General features: G+C 40.9%; 1 long non-coding RNA gene across 6 annotated transcripts in view; it reads right to left on the bottom strand.

Annotated features, from left to right (window-relative positions):
• The window catches only part of LOC110007271 (uncharacterized), a 36079-nt gene that overhangs the window by 20337 nt on the left and 2968 nt on the right, over window positions 1-12774 (bottom strand). The window contains exon 3 of one of the 6 annotated variants that reach the window (XR_016052485.1): window positions 12073-12249. The exons of the other annotated variants lie outside the window; for them this stretch is intronic. This is a non-coding gene — a long non-coding RNA (uncharacterized LOC110007271). Of the gene's footprint in view, window positions 1-12072; window positions 12250-12774 lie in introns of those variants that run through there. 6 annotated transcript variants of the gene reach the window in all.

Genomic DNA, 12774 nt, shown 5'->3' with positions numbered 1-12774 from the left:
CACTGTGCGCGTCATGACGTGCCACATGTGCTGATGAGCGTCATTCGAAGCCAGCGCCGGTTGTGTCCTCCAAAGGCTAGCGCCGTCTGTGCTCCCAACTCCTAGCGCCGACTGCCTTTCTTGAGGATCAACGTTGGTTTTACCTCTAACTATCAGCGCCGGCTGTGTCAGCGCCGGATGTGCCTCTGTCAGCACCAACTGTGTCAGTGCCGGATGTGCCTCTGTCGGCTCTATTGTGAATATTCGCCTCTCGAGATTCCTCATTTTCAGGGCTTAAGTTCCTTCGCCTTCCCAACGGTTGCCCGATTTCCAAGCGCAACCTTCCACCTCCTACGACGGTTCACCTCCTATGACCATTCATCTTCCCCTGACCTATCGGTTTCCCATCGGAACTCCTTTTCTGCTGACAGAAAACCCCTGCGATAGTCCGTCTCCCATGACCGTTCGTCCCCTGACCCTTCAATTTCTCGTTGGAACTTCTCTTACACGGCCGAAAACCCACTGTGAGACTTTCCCTGCTTGAGCCTTGGCCGAAAAGTCACCAAAAACAATGCGGGGAAACCTCTGCAATGCTACCAAATCATCCGTAACACTCCCTAAAACCACCGAAAAACTCCGAAAGCACGAGAAAATGCCCACTGCTACTCCAACTCTCAAAACCTCAAACCAAAACTCCTTGTCCTCTCGGAAAATTCCCTGGAGAACTCTCTTTTCTGACTCCCTTTTCCTACAACTTCGCCAATCCCTGGCAAAAACTTCTCCTTGGCTTTCGGGAACCCTTGATCTCCTGCCAGAAACTTGAACCCTTGCCGAAATCCCACTGCTTGTTGGACCTTCTATCGGGCACCCTCTGCTCACCATTAAAACTAATAAGTTTTTTTTACCTTCGATGAAAAAGTGAAGGAAAATGAGGTTTTACCCCCTTTTATAGCCAACACTACCCTCAAATGCCCCTCACAAACTTGGAATTCCAGCTGTGCCCTAGAAAGCCAAACAATGATGGGCCGGGTCAGATTTTGACCCAAGGCCCGAGACAACTCTCATCGCCACCTGTAAAATTCCAACAAGAGGGCTGGATCGGGTCGGGCTCGGGTCATGGCTCAAATATCAATCCATACCCAGCGCTGGCTATGCGGTCGAAGTTACCTAGCGTCGGTTGTGTTTCACTAACCACAACGCCGGCTGGGTGCTCAGCAACTCAGTGTCGGCTGTGTCCAAGGGATAGCACAACGCTGGCTGTGTGTCTAGCAACACAGCACCGGCTGCGTTCTAGCAATAGCATGGGCCGTCCTCAACACAGGTTGTGTTTTTAACAGTCCAGTGCCAGCTGACTGGTTAAGAAGCAGTGTTGGCCATCTTTAGCTCCAGTTACGTTTTCGAAGACTTAGAGCTGGCTGAGTGCTCAAAAAATAATGGTTGTTACACCTGGTGTCAGTTGTATTTTAAGTAGCCTATTGTCGCCTACTCTAGGCTGAAGTCGTGTGTGTCCTATCATTATTATCCCCAGTGAAGTTGCACCTTGACTCTGACCTGTTATCCCCTGCAAAGTGGAACCCAGGTCGATTAAACTCAAGTCATGACTTCTCATTCCCAGTAAGAGAGCCATACGCATAATATTATCCCCAGTGGAGTTAGGGTCGTTTGTACTGCTGCAATCTCTAGTGGTATGCTTTACACTTAGTTATTCTATGCTCAAGGATACAAAAGACCCACATTTGTCACCTCTTCCCCAATAAGGTCAGCTTTCCAATCTGGACCCCTCATCGGTCCTACATATCTTATCCCCAAGGAGTCAGACTGCTGCCCACAGACTTATTCCCCATAAAGTCTCACCTACATGGTGACCCAAGCCACGATTCGTGCGGCATGACCCTAAACTGCACAACCCTGGTCTAGATGCACGATCCTAAACTGCATGGTCCAAACTATATGACTTTAAACTATAGCGGTGGTCTAGATGCACTACCCTAAACTGCATGTCCAAACTATATGACCTTAAACTGTAGCAGAGGTCTAGTTGCAAGACCTTAACTGCATAGTCATAGGTGCACGACTCTAAACTGCATAGCCATGATCCATACTATGTGACCTTAAACTGTAGCGGAGGTCGAGTTGCACGACCTTAAACAGCACGGTCCTAAGTTGCATAACTCTAAACTGCATAACCATGGTCCAAACTATATGACCTCAACTATAACGGAGGCCTAGTTGCATGACCTTAAACTGCACGGTCCTAGTTGCATCACTCTAAACTGCATAACCGTGGTCCAAACTATATGACCTTAAACTGTAGTGGAGGTCTAGTTGCACGACTTTAAACTGCATGGTCCTAGTTGCATGACTCTAAACTGCATACCCACGGTCCAATTGTATGACCCTAAACTACAGTGCACATCCTGGCCGTATGACGATAAACTTCTTTGCACGAGTCCTGGAGGTATGACCTTAAAATCCGCCCCCACAGACACGCACACACCTTTTATGTGCATCTTCGAGCACGTCTTCCCTAACCGACCCGTTCATATGCGTGCTCCACCTTCACTACCTCCCCAGTGAGTCCATTCCTTTCATCATCCTGCATCATTCCCCAGTGAGTCTCACTCATGCTCCCAAAATGGCGAACCATCCAGCCACCTATACTTGTCGTAAGCTAGTGGGCCACCACTTTCCACATTCCATCCATACATCATCCATCTTTCAAAGGTAGCCTCGTGCCATCTCCCCAAAAGTGAGCTAAAACCACTACCATGCTCACTCCATAGCCGCTACAAACTGCCATCCATCTCCATTATGGTGCAGCTGTATGACCTTAAACCATAGTACATGTCATGGCTGCATGACGATAAACTGCTTTGCACAGGTCCCTGAGGCACGACCTTAAACACATCTTCACAAAAAATAACAGGCATGGTGTATATCTTGATAAGGGAACGCCATGAGTAAAAATGACGGATGGGCATAGTCACGAAACCATGAGTAAAAGAGTTCCGTGAAAAAAAAAAAAACGGGCACAGTGAAAACCTTAAAGGGCATCGTGAGTAAAAATAGAAGAATAAGGGTGGACATGGCTGTAAGGTCATGAGTACAAGAGCCCAAAATAAAAAAAAGTTGGTGAAAACCGTCTCTACCGTGCCGCTTCCCAAGTTCAAGTGAAAATCCGCAAATGACGCTTGGACTAATAAACAGGTTGATGCAGCGCTCATCTCAACAGGCGGCTTTAGCCCTCACTCAAAAAGAAAAAAATCCCTAGTGTTACACTACCAGGATCCAAAAAATACGAGCTCTAAGGAAAAGATTCCTACAATCTGAGTCATGTTACAAAAAGGATTCGAAACATAAAAGATTCGCCAAGAAAGCAAGACAAGTCTCATGAAGAAGAGCATCATTCCCAAGAGGTTACAAATACACTCCAAGATGTCAGAAGACTAAGTCAATCATGACTTTGGAGCGGCAATCAGATGATTGTCGTAGCTGCAAAGTAGTGGGTAGGAGGCTGGTTATCTCGATAAACTGAGGTACCCTATCCATCAAGGACAATTGGTGCACGACACAAACGAGTGCTGACAAAAGGCTCTCCAACAGAACAAACAAACAAGAAAGTCACTCTGACGAACCAAAGATGCCGCAAGAAGGCTAAGTCAACCATGACTTTTGAGCGGAAATCATATGATTATCGTAGCTACAAAGTAGTGGATAGGGGTGGTTATACCCAAAGTTGGCTATCTCGATAAACTGAGGTACCCTACCCGCCAAGGACAACTGGTGCACGACACATACGAGTACCGACCAAGGCTCTTTTATCGTCTATCCAAGACAAAGAAACCCATACTAAATGAGAACACTGCCCTCCATCATGGCACTCAATTGCCAGACGGTCCCGATTCTAACTGACGAGGTTCGTATAAAATCCTCAGCTTCATAATCACAAACAGTTCACACAAGGGTGAGGACTTCGATAAGATCCCTCAAAAAAGTCTCTTCTCCCCCTAAAGTTTCCACGGATGGTTCCCACAAGCAATGCATCCCTACATCTGAGCATCCTAGTTGCACCATAGTATGAATCTCGTTAGCGTTCACGTGGTCCTGTGGCTAGGAAGAAAAAAGTAATAAAGCCAAAGGAAATTTTTCGAATGTCATCCTTCTCGCTTCTTTCAAAGTACAAGAATCGGAGGGGAAAGTTGTTTGAACGCATTTTTCAGCACCTTTGGTCCCTGATGCGGAATAAAGAAGGAAACAGGTCAATAAAGCCTACAAAATAAGTGGAAATTTCGACAGTTTCATAATTACCCCAAAATTGGTCACGATATTCATCATCACTCCATAAGGCCACCTACCAAGTTTCATCTCTATCAGACATGTCTAAGGCATTGAGCACAAATAAATAATTTCAGAAAAATCGGCCTCTAGCACCCTGAAATGGACCCCATAACTAGAACTATATTTTTGGTGTGTCAAATAGCTGTGGAACTACCATTATTGAATCCGGTACGGTCAAAAACCCCTATGGGTCAAGTTTCGGCTTAATCAGACATTCAAGACAAAGTTAAGGGTAAAATACCGAGTAGGCCGCACACTATTCCCGTGTGGCCACCCTGCATCAAAACACTATTAAAAGTGGTTGTTTTTACAGTCACGGGTAGTCACTTTCGGAGCCCATATCTCACTTGATATGAGTTAGATCACGCTCAAATTTGGTGAGTGTGTTCGTCTCATCAAGAGAAGCGATTCGATATGTGGTACGCCCCGAGACGATGCCCGAGCAGGGAGAAAAACTAGAGAAAAGTTGTTGATCTATGAAGAAAGTTGCAGTAAATTCAGTAGCATGCCCCACTCTGGCGGCCAAATCATGACGTTCGCACACCCAATCGGTACGAAACCAATTGCATTATGTGCATAAGGTCCATAGCCATCTCTGGTCCGGACCTTTGGTATGATGAACGGTTGGATTTCACATATGAGGGCATCAAAGTTGTTGTAAATTTCGGCTATCGGATTTCAAGATTCCGGCCAAAAACTCAAGACGACCAAATCTTCGTCCAGACACGAAATTGAGGTACATTTGTTGTAACGTGATCGTAATGGCATGCTCAGCGTGATTCAGCGAAGAAATCAAGAAGAAACATCGTGAAATGAGCACACAATTGATCCAAAGTTTTCAAGATACATCCAAAACTCAAGCTTCATGATCGGCTTAAAAACATGATTCATGACTCGAAGTTGGTATCAAATCGATCGTCATGCCGAGCCCCACAAGAAAATAATCACCTTTCGATCAAACGGGCATCAAAACAACCTCGAATCAGTCATGGAAGATCATGCAAGTTCTCGGGCAACAACAGGGACTGTTCTGAAATTCCACACATTGTTAGGCAGGGTTAAAACAGTCCTTTTACACCCATTTTTAAAATTTCTTTTAATTCAATTAAATTGTAATTATCTTTAATTTTAGTTAGTTTTGGGCGTACACCCATGTTTTAGCCCAATTCTATATAAGCATGCAAAGCCAAATTGTAAAAGACCTTCGGTTCATTTCACACAATGATCAATAAAATTTCAATTTTCTCTTAAACTCGTGGGTGCGTCTTAAAGAGAGAGAGAAAGAGGAGAGAGAAGAAAAGGACCTTTCGGTAAGGTAACTTTCTCTCTCCTCTGCTCTCTCTTCCCATCCTTCTCTCTCCTCCCCTATTTCTCTCTCCTCTTCTTTCTTTTTCACTCCTCCTCTCTTTCTCTCTCCTTGTCTATCTCTCCTTCTCTCTCTTCTTCTCATGCCTATCTCTCTCTGTCTCTCTTCTTCTCATCTCTATCTCTTTATCTCTCCTTTTTTCTGATCTTTATCTCTCTCCCTCTTCTTCTCATATCTATCTCTCTTTTTGCTCTTCGTCTAACACAGTTGGCGAAGCCTAGCGCCGACTACATATTCTCTCTCTTCTCGTCAAACACAGTCGACGAAGCCTAGCATGGATTACGTCTTCTATCTCTTCTCGTCTAACACAGTCGATGAAGCCTAGCGTCAACTGCATCCTCTCTCTCTTTTTGTCTAATACACTCGATGAAGCCTAGCGCCGACTGCATCTTCTCTGTCCAATACAGTCGGTAAAGCCTAGCACCAACTGTATCTTCTCTCTCTTCTCTGTTCAACACAATAGGTGAAGCCTAACGTCGACTACATCCTCTCTCTCTTCTCTGTCCAACACAATCGGTGAAGCCTAGCGCCGAATGCATCCACTTTATATTCTTTGTCCAACATAGTCGGTGAAGCCTAGCACTGACTTCATCCTCTCTCTCTTCTCATCTAACACAGTCAGTGAAGCCTATCACCGATTGCATCATCTCTCTCTTCTCATCAAACATAATCGGTGAAACCTAGCACTAACTGCATCTTCTCTCTCTTCTCTGCTTAGCACAGTTAGCAACGCTCAGTGTCGTCTGTGTTTTTCTCTCTTCCCTCATATTCTTCTTTTTCTTTCTTTCGCTTCCCACTCCTTTCTTTTCTCTTCTTCTCTTATCTTACTCTTCTTCTTTTTATTCTTTATGATATCTGTTATTTCTGTTATTGTTTCATTTGATTAAAGAGGGGTTGAGATTAGCCTATCATGGTAGTCCTGACGTCTAGCTGTAATGTCGTTGTGCCAAAATTATTGTGCCTGCTGTATTGCCACGACAGACTAACCATCATATCTAGCTAGTCAGTATCGATATTGATGTCTAGTAGTAATCATGTTGAGCTGGTCTGAGTTACCGAGCCCGTTTTACTACCGCATCAGGCCAATTACTCATCAGCTTAGTCACTGTGTTGATTTCCCCTCCTGGTCAAATTCTTCTCTCCCCCATCTTTCTTCTCTCATTCTTCTCTTCTTCTTTGGAATGTGCATGCTTGTGTACATTCACCAAAGAGGCAAGGTGAGGTCTGTTGACCCACCTGCCTTATAATATTTGCCATATGTGTGTGATTGCAGAAAATAAGAGAATACAAGCCAAGGGAGGCAATTTCGAACCAGTTTTATTATTGGGGGGCTTTCTTCATGATCTAAGAGAGTGCCCACTCGAGCCAGCTCAAGTAAGTCCCGAACCCACCTTAAATTCCTCCCTCATAGGTTGGTAGTACCTGTCATTGTTTTCGAACAAGATTCTTGAGAGAGCGATCTCAAAAGTCCCGGGTCTCCCCGAAACCCGATACGCGTGTCGCTCGATCATCCAGATATAGAGGGCAAGATCAAGGCACCTAATCACTTATTAAAAGGACTTGGGAGAATATTGTGGTTGACGGCACAAGGAATTTTCAATTACACAATAAATTACTGAATGTCAAACAGAAATTGATTGCGAGGAAGAAAGATAACAAATTCGATGTAAAGGTTAAGATGGTGTTTTAGCTGAGATTGACTTGTTAGATCTTAACACTCAAGAGAATGGTATTTTAACAGAGCAGTCGGTGAAAGAGCGCAGCTTAAAACTTAAAGAATTGGAGGATTTGTGTAGATCAAGCGAACTTTATTAGAAACAAAGATCAAGAAACATGGTTGAAGGAAGGAGATATTAATACCAAGTTCGTTCACGCGATTGCCATCGATTCAGTTAATAACGCTGTCATGGAAGTTGAAGTTATTAGTCACTTCAAGAAAGCCTTTTGAAAGGAAGTCAAATTTAGCCCTAAGTTTGCTAGAGTACCTTTCAGGGTGCTGGATTTGAACCGAAAAGGTCAATTGGAGATAGATATCACCATTGAGGAATTGCAAAAAGTTATTTTTGCAATGCCAAGTGATAAAGCGTCAGGCCCTAATGGATTCCCTTTAGCTTTTTTTCATAAGTTATGGAATTTGGTTAAAGATGATTTGTTGGTGTTAGTTAGAGAATTTATGATAAAAGGACAAATTTTTAAGGGGATTAATTCTACTTTTGGCGTTGATCTCTAAGAAATCGCTGATTTCAGAGCTCTCTAATATCAGGCCTATTAGCTTACTCATGAGTGTCTATAAAATTATTGCCAAAGTGTTGGTTGAATGACTTAAGGTTGTCCTCCCTTTCCTCATTTCAACCTCACAGTTAGCATTTATTCAGGATCGTCAAATTATTGATAGTGTGTTGGTTGCACAAGAATGTATTCATTCTCGTGTTTTGTTAGGTTTACTGTTGAAACTAGACATGGAAAAGGCATACGACATAGTGGAGTGGGGCATTTGTTCAAAATTTTAAAAAGAATGGGGTTTGGCGAAAAGTGGTGAAGTTGGATTTTTGGTTCTCTCTTCTACCAATTTCTCGGTGTTATTCAATGGTAGCCCCATTGGTTTTTTTAAAACTACAAGAGTACTTCGTCAAGGAGATCCTCTTTCTCCCTTTTGTTTACCATCTATGCTGAATGTTTTGGTTTGATGTTAAGTAGGGTGGAGAGTGTGGGGTCTTTTGCGGGTTTCAAATCTTAGACTCAGATATCACTATTTCTCATTTACAATATACAGATGACAAGCTAATTTTTTGTGATACTGAGTCGGTACAAGTGGAAAACATTGCCAAGTTTTTGGAAGTTTGTGAGGTTACTCTGGGGCTGAAAGTCAATTTTCATATGTCATCTATAGTTGGTATTAACTGCTCAGACATTGTGGGGTCTTTCCCTGTCACCTACCTTGGTTTACCTATTTCAGATTCAAAGTTGTCTATTGTTGTCTGGGATAGAGTGCTTGAGAGGGTGCAAGTTAAACTTGACCTATGGACGCATAAATACTTGTCGTTGGGAGGAAGGGTGGCTTTGTTGAGATCCTTCTTGGCTAATCTTCTTGTCTATCGGATGTCCTTGGTCCATATTCTTACTTCGATAACAAAAAAAATTGAGAAGATGATGAGAGATTTTCTTTGGGGTTCTTATGGAGAGGTTAGAAAATTCCATTTGTTAAGATGGGATAGAGTTTGTACTCTTAAGCGTGAAGGTGGTCTGTGTATTCAATATGTTAGAAGGTTTAATCAAGCTTTGATGTGTAAATGGTGGTGGCATAGTCTCCATTTGAAAGATAACCTCTGGTATCAAGTTCTATTGTCAAAATATGGGATGGATAGATACAAACTTTGGCTTAGAGGTGGAAGAGGGAAGGAGACTTCCCACGTGTGGAGGGCTATTTCAAATTGCAGACCTATGATCTCGGGTTATTTCAAATGGAATATTGGATGTGGAAGTCAGGTTTTGTTTTGGCACAAGTGGATTGGGGATTTTCCTCTCAAATGTGCTTTCCCAGAGTTATTTGGGGTGGCGTCCAGGGCAAATATAAAGGTTTGTGAAGAGGTTGAGCGTAGAGGCCACTTGATTTTGTGGAATATTCCCCTTATTTATAGGTGTTTGAATAATTTGTTAGTATCTCAATGGTGCTCATTGATGGAACTAGTGGATAAAGTTTATATTTCATAGAACGCTGCAGATATGATGTTATGGAGATCGAAAGTGATGGTATGTTTTCTGTTAAATCTTGTTATAATATTTTCTTCCATGATCGTTGGAGATGGTCTTGCCTTAACATTGTTCAGATATGGAAATGGCCAATTCCTCATAAAGTCCAGGTCTTTATTTGGTTGGGAGCACAAGATAAAGTATTGACCATTGATAATTTAGTTAAAAGGGGTAAGATACTACCAAATGTTTGTTTGCTTTGCAAAGAAGATGGTGAATCGATTACGCAAATATTTACTTACTGCCTTGTTACGTTAAGATTTTGGCCTTGGCTGTTTGGAGTGGTAGGAGTTACTATGGCGCTCCCACAATTCGTGGTTGGGATTGTATCACAACTGGCTCTTTTGTTTTTGCCTAAGATTGGGAGTGTGATGTGGAAGATAGCAAAAGGTGTGATTCTTTGGGAGGCATGGAAGGAGAGAAATAGGAGGACTTTTGATGGGATGCCATTGCTTTTCGATAAGATTATTCATATTATCAAGATCTCTATTTGGTCTTAGCTCTCAATTACCAAGAAAGGCTGAGGAATTTCTAAGGTAGATGTTATGGTCAATCTTACTAATCCCTTTTCTATGGGTGTTAGTAGTTGTAGGACGAAAGGCTTGTGGCTTGCTCCTCCTATGGGCTGTCTAAAACTAAATTTTGATGGAAGTTCATTTGGTAACCCTAGTCAAGCTGGAATTGGTGGTGTTTTACATTATTGTTTTGGAAATATTGTATTTACATTTGCAAGCCAGATAGGTATTGCAACAGCCAATTTTGTTGAACTAAGTGCCTTGCTTAGGGGATTGAAAATTTTTCATTGCAAAAAATTTGGGTACTAGTTGCATGATCGAAGAGGATTTGTTGAATGTGATTAGATGGTGCAACAAGGAGTAGAGGGTCTTGTGGGAACTCCATTCTTTATGGTTACAGATTATGGATCCGATTGTGTCGTTATTGATCTCTTTTTCCCATGTCTTTAGTGAAGCAAATGGTGTAGCTGATGCTTTAGCTAAGGGTAGGGCTTCTTTATCATCCTTTGCTATTTCTGATGGTGTAATTTCCTTTTTGTAATCATTAATAAAAAGTAAGAACTTTGGTAAAAAAAATAAAAATATCGTTCACGAGCATTCTAAAGGGTTTTTGTATTCACACACACACACACACACACACATATATATATATATAGATATATATATATATATATATATATATATATATATATATATATATATATATATATATATATATATATATATATATATATATATATATATGTTCATATAAAAGACAAAGGCATTTATATTAGTAAAGTACCTGGAACTTCACCTTATAATCATCCTTGTCTTTTTTAGTCAAAATAAAAGCAATACTCATTCTGAAGATAATAATTCCCTTATTCATTTTATGAACATTGAATAATTAAATGGGCAACTATGGAAAATTTTACAGTTCATACCCCTTTCTAAATGTATTCTACAGGGTATTTTATAGTGTGTTAACAATAGAAAAATCCATATCCATATATATATATATATATATACAAAACGGAAGATACTACAAAATGGCTATAGGCAAAAATGAACAGCGATTCCGCCTACCCTCATCATTGCCCAAAATTCATCGCACGGTCACGAATGTCTGGTAGTACTTCATTTTTTATTTTTTTTACAGATTAGAATGACCTAAAAGTTGGAATGTATGTACATCCTAATAATTCACAACTAATAAAAATGCAAAAAATAATAATTCGCTAAAAAACAATTGACCAAAATACCCTCAAAGATTTTTGGGCGTGTTTTGGTCAATTTGTTTTGTGAATTATTTTTTTTATATTTTTATTAGGTGTGCCTCACTAAGATGTACACACGCTCCAAATTTTAGATCATTCCGATTTGTAGAAAAAAAAAAAATACTACTGAATGGTGATGAGGGTAGGTTATTTTATTCTCAAATATAAAACAATATATATAAATGGATCCCACCCCTTGGCTTAGAAGGCACATGTTTGCAATGGCATGTAGCACACTCACAATTGTGACTCTATTGTCCTTCACATTGGCAACTTGCATCCTATTAGGACATACCCAGATATCATGGTAGGCCATGAAGCTCTATTTCTCTCGCATCTCATTGAATAAACGGCTAGAATTTTCCATTTTGCTAACTCCCAGCATAACCTCCAATAATCGGCTAGAATTCTAGACTATCTCTCTCGGGCACTTTATTGAATAAATCTCGAGCCTAGTGAATCTATTTAGTATCAATATACACATCAATCGAAGATTTCCATGATACCATATCTAGTTCTAGCTTGCAAGCCCATTAGGTGAGACCGCGGGTTGGGTCATATAGTAATACACCAAAAAGATGGCATCCTCAAGTTGGGACTTTGCATAGCATCTTATCATGGTGTTCCAAATGAATGAGTTTTGCATAACATCGAAGAATGATCTCCCATCTTTTATGTTCTTTGGTGTGGCATAAAATGATACTAATGTGAGAAAGTCTCTCATTTTTTGTATTAACTCGGTAGGTATATCAACATGCTTTGTATTATCAGCCAGAAGAGCTCGAGAAACAAATATTTGAGGCATACTTAAGTTGAGAAAATAGATACCCACGAGACGAATAAGCTAGCTTTAGGCCCCAAAATATTTTAAGAATCCCAAAGCTTTCATCTCGAAAAGCTGACTAAGTTATTGCTTGATCAGATGAATGATAGCCTCATCATCACCAGATACAATCATACCATCAACATAATAAGAAAATTCCACATCCTCAGGGTGTGATTGAGACAAACATGGCACGATCATCATAACTCTATTGAAAACCTACAAAGACAACAACATAACTAAAATTTTCAAACTAAGCACGAGAAGTTTGATTTCAGCCCATAAAGTACGCGCCGTAGTCGATACTTTGTTGTCAGGATCTTAAAACCCAAGAGGTAATCTCATATAAATTTCTTCTACAAGATCGTCATTAAGAAATGCATTTTTGACATCAAGTTGATATAACACCTATTGGCGAACAATAGCCACATAAATCAGAGTGCAAACAATAGTCATGTGAGCAACATGAGCAAAAGTTTCAGCAAAATCAATCACAAATTGCTAATTATAACTTTAAGCTACAAGTCGTGCCTTATAACGCACAATACTACCATCAGCTTTAGTTTTGATTTTGTACACCCATCAGCAACCAATGACACTTTTATCTTTAGGAAGATGGACAAGATCCCAAGCATTCATTCTATCAAGGGCTGTCAATTCTTCTACCATGGCAAGTTGCTACTCATTTTGTGTGGTAATTTCTTCATAAGTCTCCGACTCATAATAAGAATGAACAGAAGCAAG

This window comes from Amborella trichopoda, chromosome 3 (assembly GCF_054954075.1).
Source record: "Amborella trichopoda isolate Santa Cruz 75 chromosome 3, AtrichopodaSantaCruz75HAP2 v2.0, whole genome shotgun sequence".
NCBI lineage: Eukaryota > Viridiplantae > Streptophyta > Magnoliopsida > Amborellales > Amborellaceae > Amborella > Amborella trichopoda.
This window is presented reverse-complemented; position numbering and strand designations above follow the sequence as displayed.